This window comes from Haliotis rubra, unplaced genomic scaffold, assembly GCF_003918875.1.
Source record: "Haliotis rubra isolate DU_JTF1 unplaced genomic scaffold, ASM391887v1 Scf61, whole genome shotgun sequence".
Lineage (NCBI taxonomy): Eukaryota > Metazoa > Mollusca > Gastropoda > Lepetellida > Haliotidae > Haliotis > Haliotis rubra.
In genome coordinates, this window is record NW_025767313.1 from 222983 (window position 1) to 234509 (window position 11527).

At 38.5% G+C, this 11527-nt stretch overlaps 1 long non-coding RNA gene across 1 annotated transcript; it reads left to right on the forward strand.

The window, feature by feature from the left end:
• Positions 1-237: 237 nt before the first annotated feature.
• On the forward strand, positions 238-6457 carry LOC124255782. The gene is made up of 2 exons (XR_006892758.1): positions 238-634; positions 5957-6457. It is a non-coding gene; the product is annotated as an uncharacterized LOC124255782 (long non-coding RNA).
• Positions 6458-11527: the final 5070 nt, after the last annotated feature.

Here is an 11527-nt window from a genome sequence, read left to right on the forward strand (position 1 = left end):
ACGATCCTGTCGGCAGACTATTAACCTATGTGATCCATGTCATCGAATCCCAATCGCATAGATAGATAGATAGACTGCCATCACATTTGAAGGTAATTTTCTCTCCGTCCTTTTCATAAGGATTCGTTCAGCTTATATTGATTGTACCGTAACCACTGCAGCACAGTGACAGCATATGCTTTGATCACATGTCGCTAGAAGTGTTCATATTCAAATGAGAAGCAGTGCGCACGAACAAGTGTCACCTGGTCACCCAGTTCCGCCCAATACTGAATATTAATGCTTCTAGGTACACAGTGTGTTTAAGGGTTCAACATTCGTTAAGTCTCAAATCAAGTGTTTGGCAACGCCCGAATAACTGCATTCAGTGCTTGACTGCTCAACATCCTTGCTGCCCTAAAGCATTTATATCTTTTATCACCCAACCTGTACACAGCATCAAGCTGTCACTCAGTGTATCCGGGTTTGGTCCAGGTACGAAGCACGTCAACATCACTGGTGATAGTTCCTGGTTGTACAATGATATCACCAGTGTACGATCAGAGCAACGTCACATTTGGTGAACCTCTGTTTACGTTGCTCAGCGGTGTTTGAGCAGGAATCAGGAACACGCAACCGTAATTCCGCTGGTCATGTAAGTATGTACCACTGAAAAAACATGACCTATGAACTTTCTGCTGTATTAATACCTGCACATACACAGAACACAGCATGATATTAATGGCTAAGAAGCAATGCAATATCTAGTATCATCTAGTTTCACCAACAAAGGTTTGTCAAAATGTTCGGGATCATCAATATGGTTATTAGTAATTAGTTCAGTTGTGGTGTTCAGAAGTCGGACACAAGCATTGTCTTAAAATGTTCTATACGAACAACAGTACACGACGTACTCGTCCGCGTCTCCCCACAGTGTGAAGAACGAATTGTCTCTGCGACATGGTATAGATGGTATCACAGAGGCAATGTCTGTTAGAACTGTTACCGATAATTCCTGATTCCGGAATGTTTTTACTTTAATGGATAAAAAAACCTGGTATACCGGTACGGAATATTATTTAACAATCACTTTTAGAATAAAGTTAGACAATTGAAAATGAGATTATGTTTAGTTTGACCACCGTGTGTTTTTAGGACAAAACAAGTCGTCAAATGAAGTGCCTGAGGAATACATTTGCGTTCTATGTCATATTTATAGTGCATTGTTCAAGAAGTAATCGGAATAAACGGATGAAAATACTCACTGCAGCGTTGATTTAGACTGTCATAATTTATGTTTACTAATATTTTCATTTTTGAAACATATATCCATATTTTGCAGACATTTTCTCTTACAATAACTTTGACAATATTTGGGGATATTAACCTTTCGAAACAAAATTCACAATAGTCAACCATTGTAGATATAACAAGAGAGACTGTGGCCATGTATGCCCATATTTTGGGTGAATATTGCTTAACGACGCACAAGCAATTTTGCAACTATTCGCGGCGAGCCTGGTTTTGTTATTATCTTATGACAAATCATTATTACAGCTGTGGACAATAAAAACTTAAACGCTTTCAATATTTTTTATAAAACAGATTATTGTATCATCAAGTTAACATACCTAAGACTGGATAATCGCGGAAGAGAAGCTCTTGCCTATATACAGGCAGACAGATTTTAGTCAGCAATATTGGCCCACTGGCCCATGTGACAATTGTTGTCACGTAATAAGAAAATAGAAAAAATAAATTTAAACACCGTTTGAATTTTTTGTTGAAAATACACACTTTAGAAATATGGCTATTGCTTTAACGATAAATCTTTTGTGTGAATTCAATAAATTTAACATTTGGGATTCACATACATGTTTGCCATTGAGGAATGGTAAATATTTTATTCTCAAATCACTGTATTCTGGACATTGGAGTAAAATGTGAAACTCATCCTGATCTTGTCCACAATGGTTTACATAAAGTATGCTGTGTTTCAGATCCTTGTTTCGTTTGGTTGCTTTCACATTCAAATTATGTAGAGAAATTCGGAATTTACAAAATATCTGCAGTAACGTCTTATCATGAAACAAGCATGTAATATAACGCTTGAGGGTAAAATCCTAATTTTACAAAAACTATAATTACTAAGAAAATGTGAAGCTTGTATATTGCCTTGCCAATTCTGGCCATAAATATCCACTAATCTTTGCTTAAACACATACAAAAACAAGTTTTCATCTCCAACATTTTTGTATAACCATACATGTGAATACCCACAGGCAAACAATAAAAGACCGATATCTGAAACCCAGTTCATTTTATCTCTATCTTCCAGTCCTTTTAACATTTTATAACATTGAAGTGGATATCTGTTTACACCCATTCTGTCCACTAGACTACGGGGGTAGACGCTCTGTCCACTAGACCACGGAGGCAGACTCTGTCCCCTAGTCCACGGAGGCAGACTCTCTGTCCACTAGATCACGGAGGCAGACGCTCTGTCCACTAGACCACGGAGGCAGACTCTGTCCACTAGACTACGGAGGCAGACTCTCTGTCCACTAGACCACGGAGGCAGACTCTCTGTCCACTAGACCACGGAGGCAGACTCTCTGTCCACTAGTACCACGGAGGCAGACTCTCTGTCCACTGTCCACTAGATCACGGAGGCAGACTCTCTGTCCACTACACGGAGGCAGACTCTCTGTCCACGGAGGCAGACTCTCTCTGTCCACGGAGGCAGACTCTCTAGTCCACGGAGGCAGACTCTCTGTCCACTAGTCCACGGAGGCAGAGTCTCTGTCCACTAGTCCACGGAGGCAGAGTCTCTGTCCACTAGTCCACGGAGGCAGACGCTCTGTCTACTAGTCCACGGAGGCAGACTCTCTGTCCACTAGACCACGGAGGCAGAGGATAGAGCACCTGCTCGGAGAAACAAAATACAATAAGAACACCAATTTCACCATCCCACAACCTCTGGTTAGAGACATATTCCACAATATATTGTTTAAATATCGTTAACTGCATAAGCTTCTACGTACAATATTGTAATCAGATCGTCGAACAATTAGGGGAGAAAATACGGAAGTCAACTGCGATTCCCTTTGCACAGTTTAAAGTAAACTGGGCAGTTTTTAAGGTGTTTATTAGTGAAATATGATCAGGGTTAAATGAGGGGCTAGTATCTTAAAAATTATATGATACGCCTTAACAACTTCCGGAAACAACAAGGAAAAAGCACAATAAATTACAATCACATTAACTAATACCACTAAAATAGGGGTAAGTATATTCCAACAGTATCATATCAGTGTGTAATTATTGCCTCAGTCACACTGCCTTCGATAGTCACCCTTCCTCTGATCTTAACAAGATTTGCACCCCCGGAAAACGTATATCGAATCCACATTAAATGTTTTACATGTGCACGCTCCTCAATCGGTCGTATCCGTGGCGGTGTGTTATTTAATGAGTGTCCATATTTGATTAACAATATCCTTGGTGGTGCGCATGATGTTCTGTTAACGTTCAGTCAGTAGGTATTGTATCTTGGTAGTCTATGTAGTCTACCAGGTGTTGAGATAATGTGGAATGTGTACATGTTTGATGAATCATATCCGTGGTGTCCACATGGTATTGAAGTAATGTACGTGTGGAATGTGTACATGTTTGATGAATAATGTCCGTTATGTCCACATGGTATTGAAGTAATGTACATGTGGAATGTGTACATGTTTGATGAATCATATCAGTTATGTCCACATGGTACTGAGGTAATGTACGTGTGGAATGTGTACATATTTGATGAATCATATCAGTTATGTCCACATGGTATTGAAGTAATGTACATGTGGAATGTGTACATGTTTGATGAATCATATCAGTTATGTCCACATGGTATTGAAGTAATGTACATGTGGAATGTGTACATGTTTGATGAATCATATCCGTGGTGTCCACATGGTATTGAGGTAATGTACATGTGGAATGTGTACATGTTTGATGAATCATATCCGTGGTGTCCACATGGTATTGAGGTAATGTACATGTGGAATGTGTACATGTTTGATGAATCATATCAGTTATGTCCACATGGTACTGAGGTAATGTACGTGTGGAATGTGTACATGTTTGATGAATCATATCAGTTATGTCCACATGGTATTGAAGTAATGTACATGTGGAATGTGTACATGTTTGATGAATCATATCAGTTATGTCCACATGGTACTGAGGTAATGTACGTGTGGAATGTGTACATGTTTGATGAATCATATCAGTTATGTCCACATGGTATTGAAGTAATGTACATGTGGAATGTGTACATGTTTGATGAATCATATCAGTTATGTCCACATGGTATTGAAGTAATGTACATGTGGAATGTGTACATGTTTGATGAATCATATCAGTTATGTCCACATGGTATTGAAGTAATGTACATGTGGAATGTGTACATGTTTGATGAATCATATCCGTGGTGTCCACATGGTATTGAGGTAATGTACGCGTGGAATGTGTACATGTTTGATGAATCATATCCGTGGTGTCCACATGGTATTGAGGTAATGTACATGTGGAATGTGTACATGTTTGATGAATCATATCAGTTATGTCCACATGGTACTGAGGTAATGTACGTGTGGAATGTGTACATGTTTGATGAATCATATCCGTGGTGTCCACATGGTATTGAGGTAATGTACGCGTGGAATGTGTACATGTTTGATGAATCATATCAGTTATGTCCACATGGTATTGAAGTAATGTACATGTGGAATGTGTACATGTTTGATGAATCATATCAGTTATGTCCACATGGTATTGAAGTAATGTACATGTGGAATGTGTACATGTTTGATGAATCATATCAGTTATGTCCACATGGTATTGAAGTAATGTACATGTGGAATGTGTACATGTTTGATGAATCATATCAGTTATGTCCACATGGTATTGAAGTAATGTACATGTGGAATGTGTACATGTTTGATGAATCATATCCGTGGTGTCCACATGGTATTGAGGTAATGTACGCGTGGAATGTGTACATGTTTGATGAATCATATCCGTGGTGTCCACATGGTATTGAGGTAATGTACATGTGGAATGTGTACATGTTTGATGAATCATATCAGTTATGTCCACATGGTACTGAGGTAATGTACGTGTGGAATGTGTACATGTTTGATGAATCATATCAGTTATGTCCACATGGTATTGAAGTAATGTACATGTGGAATGTGTACATGTTTGATGAATCATATCAGTTTGGTCCACATGGTATTGAAGTAATGTACATGTGGAATGTGTACATGTTTGATGAATCATATCAGTTATGTCCACATGGTATTGAAGTAATGTACATATGTGAGTAGCTGTGGTGTCCACATGGTATTGAAGTAATGTACATATTTGAGTAGCTGTGGTGTCCACATGGTATTGAAGTAATGTACATATTTGAGTAGCTGTGGTGTCCACATGGTATTGAAGTAATGTACATATTTGAGTAGCTGTGGTGTCCACATGGTATTGAAGTAATGTACATATTTGAGTAGCTGTGGTGTCCACATGGTATTGAAGTAATGTACATATTTGAGTAGCTGTGGTGTCCACATGGTATTGAAGTAATGTACATATTTGAGTAGCTGTGGTGTCCACATGGTATTGAGGTAATGTACATATTTGAGTAGCTGTGGTGTCCACATGGTATTATATAAATAATGTACATATTTGAGTAGCTGTGCTGTCCACATGGTATTGAAGTAATGTACATATGTGAGTGGTTGTGGTTGCCACATAGTATTGAGGTAATGTACATATTTGAGTAGCTGTGGTGTAGTTGGTGTCTGTCGCTGTGTCAGTTGTCTTCATGGAAAATATAGCCATGCTTTGATCTCGAGATGAAATGTTATTTTATACTGTGATATTTCGGCTTGTTATCACTTCATATCATAAGTTTATATACTTCCAGAATCTGAGGCATGAATCCAGATGCGGAAACATTCAAGTCCTCTGATATGTACTATGTGGACATGGGCGGATCCAAACTACGGACAACGGCGTTGAAGTATGGAATGTCACAATCAACACAGAGTGCCAACTTGGATGACATGTCATTAATGCCCGTGGAAATATTGAACTTTGATTTGATGTCATGTAACAGGAACCAACAGGGCTGCTCCAACATCCATCATGACTTCTGTGTCATCATTGCATTTTGTATCTTCATGGTGATTGGTTTGTATCAGGTATATGTTTCTGTGAATCTGTGATACGAGAACAAAAGCGAAGAGAAGTGAAGAGATATGGAGCGTATGTGAACGGTAGCTGATACTGCTGGAACAGACTGATACCCAGTGAACAGATGATGGTACTAGCTGAATAGACAATGATACTAGTTGAATAGTGGCTTGTTCAACACTAACTGATACATGCATGCAGATGATATGCGAATATATACAGAATATTGTGTCAAGACAATTCCAGATATTGCACTGAAATGAAACAGATAAATTGTAATTCTGCCGGAAACATTTATAATTATTCAGACATACATCTTTCCCTTCTCCAAACAGACGTTAGAACAGCCATACAAGACATGTCTGAAAAAGTACAATCTGTGGGTGATGTGACTTGGAGTAAAAGTTGGAGGAATGTCTAGTGCAAGCATCCATGCGTCTGTCAATGCAAGACCACTTGAATATTTTGCTGTCACTAGTTGTTGTTAATTTCATTTCCGCAAATATTGTAAGTTCGCTTTCCTTTGAAGACATTAGTGGGATCTCAATGACAACAGAAATGTGATACAGCATGAAGATACTGATTAACCTCTATACCATTAACGCCATGGGAATATGGGGGGACGATGTGGACAGCATGAAGATACTGATTAATCTCTATACCATTAACGCCATGGGAATATGGGGGGACGATGTGGACAGCATGAAGATACTGATTAACCTCTATACCATTAACGCCATGGGAATATGGGGGGACGATGTGGACAGCATTAAAGATACTGATTAACCTCTATACCATTAACGCCAAAGGGAATATGGGGGGACGATGTGGACAGCACGAAGATACTGATTAACCTCTATACCATTAACGCCATGGGAATATGGGGGGACGATGTGGACAGCATGAAGATACTGATTAATCTCTATACCATTAACGCAATGGGAATATGGGGGGACGATGTGGACAGCATGAAGATACTGATTAACCTCTATACCATTAACGCCATGGGAATATGGGGGGACGATGTGGACAGCACTACTGAAATCGTTTTAGTTGTAATGAAACTACTCGATAAACTGCTAGGCAACAAACTTGCCGATTCAGTGGGTAACAGAAATAAGTAACAAAACCCTCGCTGGAGTAGCCAGATATTGCAGTCATATTCAGATATCGACACGACTTGTACCTTTCACTCTAAACACAGGATTATATATAATTAATGAGTTATTGTTCGTATGAGAAATTAGATCTCAAGACATTATGTTATTAAGAAATGTGTTTGTGTTAAATGAAAAGCTAGAAGCTATCCAATCCCCATCATTACCGAATGTCACAAAACTTTCCACCCTAAGCAGTAACAATTTTGACTTGAAACATTAGGTGACATCCGACCTCACCAATATCTGTCTTCAACCATCTTTGATCCCTGCTGTTGTGTAATACGGTCCTGTGCCTCACGGTGCCATAAACACAAGTAATGCGGCAGCGTAGCCTAAAACAGCAAGTCGTACACTAAGAGCTCCCTTGACAGAAGGGCATCAATTCCAAATTTATGTTTTGCAAGCAACTCCACAATTTAGCTCTGTTTACAGAATTTACGTCATTTTTAACATCACCAAAGGCCCACACGTGCGTTTGCTGTAGAATAACATCTCTTAAAGTCTGCATGCGAAGTGAATAGGTCAAAATTCGAACATACTTTTCTAAATTCTGATTATGTTTTCGGATGAGTGTTTCCACGTTTGACCACTGTGTTAATCTCTTACTGACAATAGAAGTACATGTTCAAGAAGAATTACATTTCTTTTATTGCATAATGCACTAATAATAGATTTCAACCGTTTCAACAGGATAGAAGGAAAAACATATGTATTAAAAACTCTATTGAATCACTCAGCCTGTGAGGTCACAATTCGGGTTATGAGAATGTGCGCATTTCAGCTGTAACATAATGGTGCAGGTGTCTGGCTGATTAAGAGGGGGTCGTCTCCTAACATAGTAAGAATAAAATACACCAGGGTTCACCCAAATTAGATGCGTTAATACATATCCTGTATTAGATGTACTTCACTTTACCTTCATTTTTATGACAATATTTGCATACAAATAACAAACTGGCGAGGTGTATATATTAACCTGTATATATCTAAGTGTTCAAATGTCTCCATGTGCATTCTTACTCTCATATGGCACGTCAATAAAAGCGGCAAAAGCCTTCCATCACATTAAATACCATACAATAAAACGTTTTGAAAGCTTTGCGTTTTGAATGAACCAACGTTGCGGAAAAGCCCCATTACGCTCTTTAAAGAATACATAAAAAAGGTATGCTCTATTGATATCTTAAGGTAGAAATGTTGATATTAAAGGCTGGGGGAGCTTGCATGTTGCTCGACATAAAGGGAAAGTTGAAGTCACTTATTTTTGAAAGCTACTGGACAAACCATTTCAAATGTAATTGAAAGAACATCACTGTCAAATAGAATAAGTTTAATCAATAAAAACCTACCTTTTGAATAGCAGAAAGAATTTCGCCCCGACATGACAACAGCAATATATGACCTGATAAAAATATGCCAAAATGTTCACTTTTTGACATACAGGTGCACAGTGTACATTCAAAAGATAAAACTGAAACGTGGACCATTTTGAAAGTTATTTTTTCTCTTCAGGTTTTATATTAAAATATGACCAGAAACCTGTGACGTATGACGAATAGTGGCTGTTCTTTGGTGTTGCCGACTTTACAAGTCGACTCTGTGTATAGTAGTAGTAGAAGCTATTGACGGTTTTAGTAGTTTAGTTTATTGTGTAGTAGATGTTGTTTTTGTAGTAGTTATGTTGTTGAGGTTCATGAAGTAAAAGTAGTAGGTTGTGGTGGTGGTTTAATTACTGCAGTATTGATAGTTTTTTTTGTGCATTAGGAGTAGAGACTGTCTATTTGACACTGATTAAAGTGAGTTACATAACCACTAACATCACTCACCAGATTCCTCCTCCACCCAAACATTAACCAGCTCTGTACATACATCTTGTGTTTTTTTAAACAAAATGAATTATCTCGACTTAGTTGCTTACAAAATGTGTTATGTCAATCTGTTGTATATATATATATGTGTTGCCTCATACAATAAAACAATAAAATGAACCGAATCATTTCGATAAAACTTCTACCCCATCAGAATATTTGAAGATTATTCGGGAACTGTTCTGTGAATGAACTGTCAGTACAAGAAATACTTTACATGAGTATGTTCTTAGCCTTCAAGTAAACTTTATTTTATCAAAGCAGTCTCCGGCAAATGTTTAGAAGTGTGTGACAGACCAACAGACACACGATTATCACATGTGCTTCAAGACACACCAATTACCATGGCAAAAAAAGACAAAAAGAATAATTTTAGGTTTAATCAAATCACAATTTAATCTGAAGGGCAGAAACAAAACTGTTCTGATATGACACCATATAACAGAAACAAGGTACAAATGCTACATGAAATGGTATGTTACCTGTTGAATATCACACAGTGGTACACACAAAAATAGCAATGTGTAAATCTTAAAACATTTTGTAGCATTTTATCTCCACAAGATTACATATTGGCCACAAATATCATATTTGGCATTTCTTGCAATATACATATGACAGTTCTGAAACTGTGTCATCATTTCTGTTTAAATGAAGGAATAGAAACCACATAACACTATGTCCACATTTAGAGACAGAGAGACCAACAATGAATAAACAATGCTGGAACAACAATATCACAACGTGATTCTGCAGGGAACAGAAAGTTCTATCACTGAAATAGTAAGTTATGTATAAGTCAGCTGTGTTACATTGTCTGCAGCAATTTGGCTACCATTTAAATGCACAGAAAGACATATTGACATACATTGGCTTTAAATGTACATTGCGTGCTGGTTAATCATTACTTTGAGTGACATTTGGTTAATCGTTATTGAAATGTGGCTAAAACAAATCACTGCCATGAGCATGAAGACAAAAATCCAAACAAATGGATTCACTAATTAGACTATCATAATAATAAATTAAGGGTGGCAAAAATGTAAACATGCTATATATGTTCTTTCACCACAAGAACCATTAACATATGACAATCATATTTCAAAAGAATTTTTTTTAACAATGTTTCTATTTTTAAACAACTCAAAGGGTCAAGGAAATTCACATCAACATCATGGCATAAATGCTAAACACCTTCCAACATGAACAGGCTTCAGTAACGTCCCATATGTATTGTTAGACAAATAATGTGATGAAAGCTGTGGATCCATCACCATGTTCCCATCACCTAGGGGATTAAGCCACATTATTAGCCACTGTTGAAAAACGTACATGGAGAATATGATTCACAAAGTGTTGCCGACGTGACTTTAGAAATCTTCACCCTACCCTACTCAAACCCCACCTTGATTTTGGGAGTGCAAATATATGACCATCACAGTGAGGTGTCAATTACTGCTTTACAAGAGATGTTTGGTTACACTACAGGTCTTAACTCCCTCATATTCTGCATTCACACTGTGCCTCTCTAGGACAATAAGGCTAGAGCAACAACTATAGTATATACTGTACCATGCATATTGGCACACATGGGTTGGACCAAGTCCTGTACCATGCATACTGTAACAGAAGGGTGGTCCAACTCCTGTACCATGCATACTGTAATAGAAGGGTGGTCCAACTCCTGTACCATGCATACTGTCACACAAGGGTTGGTCCAACTCCTGTACCATGCATACTGTCACACAAGGGTTGGACCAAGTCCTGTGCCATGCATACTGTCACACAAGGGTTGGACCAACTCCTGTACCATGCATACTGTCACACAAGGATTGGACCAACTCCTGTACCATGCATACTGTCACACAAGGGTTGGACCAACTCCTGTACCATGCATACTGTCACACAAGGGTTGGACCAAGTCCTGTGCCATGCATACTGTCACACAAGGGTTGGACCAACTCCTGTACCATGCATACTGTCACACAAGGGTTGGACCAACTCCTGTACCATGCATACTGTCACACAAGGGTTGGACCAACTCCTGTACCATGCATACTGTCACACAAGGGTTGGACCAAGTCCTGTATCATGCATACTGTCACACAAGGGTTGGACCAACTCCGCTACTGTGATGCATACTGTCACACAAGGGTTGGACCAACTCCTGTACCATGCATACTGTAACAGAAGGGTGGTCCAACTCCTCTACTGTGATGCATACTGTCACACAAGGGTTGGACCAACTCCTCTACTGTGATGCATACTGTCACA